A 10,293-nucleotide genomic window follows, 5' to 3' on the forward strand; every position below is an offset into this window, starting at 1 on the left:
CAGGCGTACATCGTTTTGGCGTTCGGCGTGAGATGTGAACCATCTCATAGACAGCAATGGAAATTCGCCCCTCCAGCGGCACGAGCGTCGCGCTTCAGGCGTATATACGCCGAGGTGTGAATGCAGCCTTAAACTTTGATTTCTAACTCATTTATAACTCATAGCAGACAATCAGGATAAATTATCATTTTCTAAACCTGGCCATACACCTTACATTGTGATTGTACAATCTCCTTATATGGAGGGAATATCATGAGAGAATGATGGAGACGGCAATTGGTGACTCTGGTTTCATTGCTCTCTGAGGTCGCTGCCTTTGTAACATGTTTAATTGCAATATAAGGACTTACTTAACCACTTAAGACCCGGACCTTTAGGCAGGTAAAGGACCCGGACAGTTTTTGCGATTCGGCACTGCGTCGCTTTAACTGACAATTGCGCGGTCCTGCAACGTGGTTCCCAAACAAAATCGGCGTCCTTTTTTCCCCACAAATAGAGCTTTCTTTTGGTGGTATTTGATCACCTCTGCGGTTTTTATTTTTTGCGCTATAAATAAAAAAAGAGCGACAATTTAAAAAAAAAAAATGAATATTTTTTACTTTTTGCTATAATAAATATCCCCCAAAAACATATAAAAAAAATTTTTTTCCTCAGTTTATGCCGATACGTATTCTTCTACATATTTTTGGTAAAAAAAAAATCGCAATCAGCGTTTATCAATTGGTTTGCGCAAAATTTATAGCGTTTACAAAATAGGGGATAGTTTTATTGCATTTTTATAAAAAAAAAAAATTTTGCTACTAATGGCGGCGATCATCGATTTTTTTCGTGACTGCGACATTATGGCGGACACATCGGACAATTTTGACACATTTTTGGGACCATTGTCATTTTCACTGCAAAAAATGCTATAAAAATACACTGATTACTGTGAAAATGACAATTGCAGTTTAAGAGTTAACCACAAGGGGGCGCTGAAGAGGTTAAGTGTGACCTCATCTGTGTTTCTAACTGTAGGGGGTGTGGCTGTAGGTGTGACGTCATTGATTGTGTGTCCCTATATTTGGGAACACACGATCGATGACGGCGCCACAGTGAAGAACGGGGAAGCTGTGTTTACACACACAGCTCTCCTAGTTCTTCAGCTCCGGGGACCGATCGCGGGACTCCAGCGGCGATCGGGTCCACGGGTCCCGCGGTCACAGAGCTTCGGACCTGGGCTGGGCACTTAAAGAGGACGTACCTGTACGTGCTTGTGCCCAGCTGTGCCATTCTGCCGACGTATATGTGCAGGAGGCGGTCCTTAAGTGGTTAAAGCGGAGGTTCCGCCAATGTTTTTTTATTTTTTTAAGTCAGCAGCTACAAATACGGCAGCTGCTGACTTTTAAAAAATGGACACTTACCTGTCCAGCGCGCCCGCGATGTCAGCTTCACTGCCCGATTCCCTACTGCGCATGCGCGAGGATCGCAGCGCGCCGTCACTGGTCCCCGCTCTCTCCTGGGAACAGTGTTTCCCAGAAGACAGCGGGGGGAGTGACGTCACAGGCTGGATTCCCCGCGGGGATCAGCCCCGGAAGTGGTGCAAATACCTGTCTCAGATGGGTATCTGCACCCCCCTCCCCCTGAAAGGTGCCAAATGTGTCACCGGAGGGGGGGAGGGATCCAAAAAGCAGACGTTCACTTTTTGTGTGAACCTCCGCATTAAAGGGGTTGTAAAGGAAACATTTTTTTTCCCCCTAAATATCTTCCTTTCCCTCAGTGCAGTCCTCCTTCTCTTACCTCATCCTTCCATTTTGCTTTTAAATGTCCTTATTTCTTCTGAGAAATCCTCACTTCCTGTTCTTCTGTCTGTAACTCCACACAGTAATGCGAGGCTTTCTCCCTGGTGTGGAGAAAGCCTCTTGAGGGGGCGAGCAGGAGTGTCAGGACCCCCACAAACACACAGCTCCTTTCTCTATCTGCAAAGTAGAGAGCGTCCTGAAACTCCTGCTCGCCCCCTCAAGAGGCTTTCTCCACACCAGGGAGAAAGCCTCCAATTACTGTGTGGAGTTACAGACAGAAGAACAGGAAGTGAGGATTTCTCAGAAGAAATGAGGACATTTAAAAGTAAAATGGAAGGATGAGGTAAGTGAAGGAGGACTGCACTAAGGGAAAGGAAGATATTTAGAGTTTTTTTTTTTTACCTTTACAACCCCTTTAAGTCTGGTATGTTACATAGTCAATAAAACAAATGAATATTGTAATATATAGAATTGTTTGTTGTTTTTTATTTTTATTTTTTCTATTTTACTGTATTGCATTACAGCTTTGCATTTCATCATTTGTTTGTAGCTATAAATTAATGTTTAATAACAGTAATATTATATATATATATATATATACACACACGCACTATACTACCAAAAGTATTGGGACGCCTGCCTTTACATGCAAAATCCAAAGACAAATGAGAGAGAAGATCACCGCTCAAGGTAGGTCTATTGTAGGGTCGTTTCAAAAATATAGGACTCCAAGGGTGCAGGCAATGCACTAAGGCAAATATTGGTAAAAAGATGAGGGATGGACAGCCGCACTCCAAACCAAACAGGTTGTCTTTATTCAAATCAACAGCAAGAACACAGCAGATCACAGCAATAGGAACAGGAGAATACCGACGTTTCGCACTGGCTTCAGTGCTTATTCATGGCTGTACGCAATAAGCACTGAAGCCAGTGCGAAACGTCGGTATTCTCCTGTTCCTATTGCTGTGATCTGCTGTGTTCTTGCTGTTGATTTGAATAAAGACAACCTGTTTGGTTTGGAGTGCGGCTGTCCATCCCTCATCTTTTTACCAATATTTGCCTTTACACGCACATGGACTTTAATGACATCCCAGTCTTAGTCCGGAGGGTTCAATATTGAGTTGGCCCCGCCCTTTGCAGCTATAACAGCTTCACCTCTTCTGGGAAGGCCGTCCACAAGGTTTAGGAGGGTGTCTATGGGAATGTTTGACCGTTCTTCCAGAAGAGCGTTTGTGAGGTCAGGCACTGATGTTGGACGAGAAGGCCTGGCTCACAGTCTCCACTCTAATTTATCCTAAAGGTGTTCTATCAGGTTGAGGTCAGGACTCTGTGCAGGCCACTCAAGTTCCCCCACCCCAAACTCGCTCATCCATGTCTTTTTTGATCTTGCTTTGTGCACTGGTCCAAATCATTTGGTGGATTATGGTGTGGGGAGGGGGATTATGCTGTGATGTTTTTCAGGGGTTGGGTTGGCCCCTTAGTTCCAGTGAAGACGTCGGCATACCGAGACATTTTGGACAATTTCATGACCCCAACTTTGTGGGAGGAGTTTGGGGACGGCCCCTTCCTGTTCCAACATGACTGCGCACCAGTGCAGTTTCTTTGTATTTATTTTTGTTTATGTATAAAACTATGTATAAAATAATGTGAAGCTCGGTAGGACTTTATTTAATTTTTTTTATTATAGTATATATATATATTTTTTGCTAAATTACAAACAGAAATTAGTTGCTCATATAGGATTTATTTTCTAGGGTCCCTGATCACCATGAAGACAACACTACTGCTCTCTGTACTGTGCGCTGTCATGGCGGGTGAGTGACGTTTGTCTCCTTTTATCTTCTAATATCACATCTGAAATACAGAGAGACATCGATCCTTCCCAGAGATTGGACGGCACGACGAAAGAAAAAGTGAGGGAGATTAATTTTCAAATTGAAGTGTCGAAAACCCCAGAATGAAAATATTATACATTGCAGCTTATTGGTTTATAGTGGCTGCTTTAGTTTTCTTTTTTTTCAGACTTTCTTCGCATATTTTCACCTGGTGATCCTGCCAGCCTTCCTGTTACACCATGCTGTATCTATGAGCAAGCCTTATTGCCTTAGGACCACAAAACACCTCCAACTTTCATCATCTACGTGACGTAGGAGGAAAGGGGGTTCTGTAGCTCACGAAGGAAAACTGGGGGGCGGGACCGATAACACTGTTTGAGAATGAGATAAGACTGCAGAATAATTAGGCAGGTAAAGGACCCTGCCAGTTTCTGCGATTAGGCACTGCGTCGCTTTAACTGACAATTGCGCGGTCGTGCGACGTGGCTCCCAAACAAAATTGGCGTCCTTTTTTTCCCACAAATAGAGCTTTCTTTTGGGGGGTATTTGATCACCTCTGCGGTTTTTATTTTTTGCGCTATAAACAAAAATAGAGCGAAAATTTTGAAAAAAAAACAATATTTTTTACTTTTTTCTATAATAAATATCCCCAAAAATATATATAAAATTTTATTTTTTCCTCAGTTTAGACCGATACGTATTCTTCTACCTATTTTTGGTAAAAAAAAATCGCAATAAGCGTTTATCGATTGGTTTGCGCAAAATGTATAGTGTTTACAAAATAGGGGATAGTTTTATTGCATTTTTATAATTTTTTTTTTTTTTTACTACTAATGGCGGCGATCAGCGATTTTTTTCGTGACTGCGACATTATGGCGGACACATCGGACAATTTTGACACATTTTTGGGACCATTGTCACTTTCACAGCAAAAAATGCATTAAAAATGCACTGATTACTGTGAAAATGACAATTGCAGTTTGGGAGTTAACCACTAGGGGGCGCTGAAGGGGTTAAGTGTGACCTCATCTGTGTTTCTAACTGTAGGGGGGCGAGGCTGGACGTGTGACGTCATTGATCGTGTTTCCCTATAACAGGGAACACACGATCGATAACAGCGCCACAGTGAAGAACGGGGAAGGTGTGTTTACACTCACCTCTCCCCGTTCTTCAGCTCCGGGGACCGATCGCGGGACTCCAGCGGCGATCGGGTCCACGGGTCCTGTGGCCGTGGTCACGGAGCTTCGGACCAGGTCAAGGGTGCGCGCCCGCGACCCACGGCTGGGCACTTAAAGAGGACGTACAGGTACGTGCTTGTGCCCAGCCGTGCCATTCTGCCGACATATATCTGCAGGAGGCGGTCCTTAAGTGGTTAAAATGATGGTGTGTGGGCTTCACATAATTTTTCAGGTTCTCAAAAACAACAAAAAAAAATTTGAGCATGCTGCATTTTTTAACGACGTTTTAGGCCCCGTACACACGACCAAACATGTATGCTGAAACTGGTCCGCGGGCCAGTTTCAGCATACATGTTCGGTCATGTGTAGGCACGAGTGGGCAGAATTCCAGCAAACATTTGCCCGCCGGGCCTTTTCCCAGCGGGCAAATATTCCTGGACGTGTTTTAAAACCGTCCGCTGGAATCCTGTCCGCTCGGACATGTACGGTCGTCAGTACAGACCTACCGTACATGTCCAGGCGCCCGCCGTCCCTCGCATCCGTCGAATGACTTCGACGCATGCGTGGAAGCCTTTAAATGGCAGGTCCGCCCACGTCGTCGCGGCGACGACGCGGACACGCCCCGCGTATTGTTTACGCGCGGACTTCTGTACGATGGTTAGTACAGCCATCGTACAGAAGCCCTCTGGCAGACATGTACGGTGAAAACGGTCCGACGGACCGGTTTCATCGTACATGTTTGCTCGTTAGTACCCGGCCTAAAACGTTGTCGTTTTTCGGGTTGTAAAAAATGATCGTGTGTGGGCTAAAACGACGTGAAAAACCTGCGCATGCTCAGAAGCAAGTTATGAGACGGGAGCGCTCGTTCTGGTAAAACTAGCGTTGGTAATGGAGTAAGCACATTCATCACGCTGTAACAGACAGAAAAGCGCGAATCGTCTTTTACTAACACAAAATCAGCTAAAAGCAGCCCCAAGGGTGGCGCCATCCGCATGGAACTTCCCCTTTATAGTGCCGTCGTACGTGTTGTACGCCACCGCGCTTTGCTAGAGCATTTTTTTTAAAAACGATGGTGTGTGGGCAAGGCCGTTTTAATGATGAAGTTGGAAAAAAACGTTGTTTTTTCTACATGCCGAACAATGATCGTGTCTACGCGGCATCAGAGCTCTTTGTTTATGAATTGTAACACTTTTGAGGCCTCGTACACACGACCAGACAAGTCCGATGAAAACGGTCCGCGGACCGTTTTCATCGGACATGTCTGCTGGGAGCATTTGGTCTGATGTGTGTACACACCAGCAGACCAAATTCCCTGCGGACAGAATACGCGGTGACGTGGCGGCGACGATGACGCGGCGACGTGCGCGACCCAGGAAGTTCATTGCTTCCACGCATGCGTCGAATCACTTTGACGCATGCGTGGGATTTCGGGCCAGCGGACATGTCCGATGAGTCGTACTAACTATCTGACATGTCCGACGGACAGCTTTCCAGCGGACAAGTTTCTTAGCATGCTAAGAAACTTTTGTCCGCTGGAAACCTGTCCGCTAGGCCGGAAAATTGTCCGGTCGGCCCTACACACGACCGAACATGTCCGCGGACCAGTTTCAGCAGACATGTTCGGTCGTGTGTACAAGGCCTGAAACAAGTTTGTATTTTGGAACATTTGGATACAAGTTGTAGAAGTGACACAAATTGGATTGTTGTTGAACACTTTGAAACGAACCGGAGATTATCACTGATTTATTTTAAATGTTTTGATCCTTGTGTTACATTGTAGTTGGATTTGAGATCTCTTTAGACCTCCACACAGGAACACGGGATGTACTTTAATGTTTTATTTTTCTGTCTCTCCAGTGGCCGCATCTCTGACCTGTTTAAATGATACCTGTGCTACTGATGAGAAATGTAACCCTGCTGGTACTGCCTGCCAGTGCGATTTAACTCTCGTGGTACGAGGTATGGTATAATAAAATTGTTACAATGAATCTCATGCCTTTAAAAAACAAATATTGCATTTTCATATAAACCGTATGAGGTCCATGTAACATACATTGCAGGGGCGGATCCGGAGTCTAGTCTCGGGAGGGGCACTACCGGAAATTATTATTTTGGGGGGCAATTTATCAGGTAAATGACTGGTGTTCGCACTTCAATCATCCCGGCACCATGGTTGTTTTAGTGTCAGGATGCTTGAATCACATTATTTCTATTATTACATTGGAATATAAAATGAAATGGTTCAACTCACCATAATGCAGAATCAGTGGGAGCCCCGAGTGTGTCACTTGTCACGTCACCTGCCACCAGATGCAGCTTGTCACTTGCCACGTCACCTGCCACACTTTGCGGATTGTCACTTGCCACGTCACCTGCTACAGGTTGCGGATTGTCACTTGCTACGTCACCTGCTACACGTTGCGGATTGTCACTTGCCACACTTTGCGAATTGTCACTTAGCACGTCACCTGCCACATGTTGCGTATTGTCACTTGCCACGTCGCCTGCCACCAGATGTAGATTGTCACTTGCCACACTTTGCGGATTGTCACTTGCCACGTCACCTGCCACACATTGCGGATCGTCACTTGCCACGTCACCTGTCATACGTTGCAGATTGTCACTTGCCACATGTTGCGGATTGTCACTTGCCACGTCACCTGCCACAATTTGCAGATTGTCACTTGCCACGTCACCTGCCACATGTTGCGGATTGTCACTTGCCACGCCACCTGTCCCCAGATGTAGATTGTCATTTGACACGTCACCTGCCACACTTTGCGGATTGTCACTTGCCACGTCACCTGCCACACGTTGCAGATTGTCACTTGCCACAAGTTGCGGAATGTCACTTCCCTGCCACCAGATGCAGATTGTCACTTGCCACGTCACCTGCCACACGCTGTGGATTGTCACTTGCCACGTCACCTGCCACATGTTGCGGATTGTCACTTGCCATGTCACTTGCCTACCACCAGATGCAGATTGTCACGTGCCACCTCACCTGCCACACCTTGTGGATTATCACATGCTAAGGTGGTGTTTTTCTTGTCAGAGTCAGGCAGCAGAGATATGATGTAATCTCTCTGCTGCCTGCACAGTGAGGGAAGAAGTTACTGCAGGGATGCAAGGCGGGCGCAGGGCAGTGAGAGATGATGTCATCTTCCTGCTCCCTTGGCCGCTGGCATGTAGATTGGCCAGCCGCCCACTCACCCACAGAGCCGACCAGCTGACCATCAACTCTCTGACTCGCCGTGGAGCCGCCCGCTCAGACTCACCGGCGCCCGCAAATTCCGCAACTAAAACTAATTTCTCAGGGGTGGCAATTGCCCTGTTGTCCCACTACACTGATCATCAATGTAAGGGGACACTACACTGATCATCAATGTAAGGGGGACACTACACTGATCATCAATGTAAGGGGGCACTACACTGATCATCAATGTAAGGGGACACTACACTGATCATCAATGTAAGGGGGACACTACACTGATCATCAATGTAAGGGGACACTACACTGACCACCAATGTAAGGGGGCACTACACTGATCATCAATGTAAGGGGGCACTGCACTGATCATCAATGTAAGGGGACACTACACTGATCATCAATGTAAGGGGGACACTACACTGATCATCAATTTAAGGGGGACACTACACTGATCACCAATGTAAGGGGACACTACACTGATCATCAATGTAAGGGGGACACTACACTAATCATCAATGTAAGGGGGACACTACACTGATCATCAATGTAAGGGGACACTACACTGATCATCAATGTAAGGGGACACTACACTGATCATCAATGTAAGGGGACACTACACTGATCATCAATGTAAGGGGGACACTACACTGATCATCAATGTAAGGGGGACACTACACTGATCATCAATGTAAGGGGGGCACTACACTGATCATCAATGTAAGGGGGACACTACACTGATCATCAATGTAAGGGGACACTACACTGATCATCAATGTAAGGGGACACTACACTGATCATCAATGTAAGGGGGACACTACACTGATCATCAATGTAAGGGGACACTACACTGATCATCAATGTAAGGGGACACTACACTGATCATCAATGTAAGGGGGACACTACACTGATCATCAATGTAAGGGGACACTACACTGATCATCAATGTAAGGGGGACACTACACTGATCATCAATGTAAGGGGACACTACACTGATCATCAATGTAAGGGGACACTACACTGATCATCAATGTAAGGGGGACACTACACTGATCATCAATGTAAGGGGGGACACTACACTGATCATCAATGTAAGGGGACACTACACTGATCATCAATGTAAGGGGGACACTACACTGATCATCAATGTAAGGGGACACTACACTGATCATCAATGTAAGGGGACACTACACTGATCATCAATGTAAGGGGGACACTACACTGATCATCAATGTAAGGGGGGACACTACACTGATCATCAATGTAAGGGGACACTACACTGATCATCAATGTAAGGGGGACACTACACTGATCATCAATGTAAGGGGACACTACACTGATCATCAATGTAAGGGGGACACTACACTGATCATCAATGTAAGGGGGGACACTACACTGATCATCAATGTAAGGGGGACACTACACTGATCATCAATGTAAGGGGGACACTACACTGATCATCAATGTAAGGGGACACTACACTGATCATCAATGTAAGGGGACACTACACTGATCATCAATGTAAGGGGACACTACACTGATCATCAATGTAAGGGGACACTACACTGATCATCAATGTAAGGGGACACTACACTGATCATCAATGTAAGGGGGACACTACACTGATCATCAATGTAAGGGGGACACTACACTGATCATCAATGTAAGGGGACACTACACTGATCATCAATGTAAGGGGACACTACACTGATCACCAATGTAAGGGGACACTACACTGACCACCAATGTAAGGGGGACACTACACTGATCATCAACAGTTTTGTTTGTAAATTGGAAGTTTATTTGGGATTTTACTCTATGGAGGCTTTCTCCCCAGTCCCTGGTCACTCTTGTCCTTATAGTGTATGTAGCTCCTGGTTACTTCCAAGTCCCGGTGGTATTGAAATTTAGAGGGTGGTCAGAGTATTAGTAGACTCTGATCCAAATTGTTATGTTCAAAACAGGGTCTCTGTCTTAGCTTGGCTGTGCTGTGGGCTCATTCTGTTGTTGCTGGGGTGATGTTCCACCCCAGGACAATAGGTGGCAGCAGTGGAGTCAAGACTTGGGTGCTTTTTCCCAGCAGCCAATCAGGAGGGAGTTTCCTCGCTGGGCATGCTGGGAGAGTGTATTTATGGGACAGACGCCATTGAGTCTGGGTCTTCTTCCAGTGCGGCACCCACCTTTAGGGTGACCACATCACGGCGCCCCGGCATCATGGCCTACCTGGCCAGGGCATGCGTGTCACGCGGTGTTCCTGGTTCCAGGACCATGTTGGTCCAGAACATTTGAGC

This window comes from Rana temporaria, chromosome 10 (genome assembly GCF_905171775.1).
Source record: "Rana temporaria chromosome 10, aRanTem1.1, whole genome shotgun sequence".
Taxonomy (NCBI): domain Eukaryota; kingdom Metazoa; phylum Chordata; class Amphibia; order Anura; family Ranidae; genus Rana; species Rana temporaria.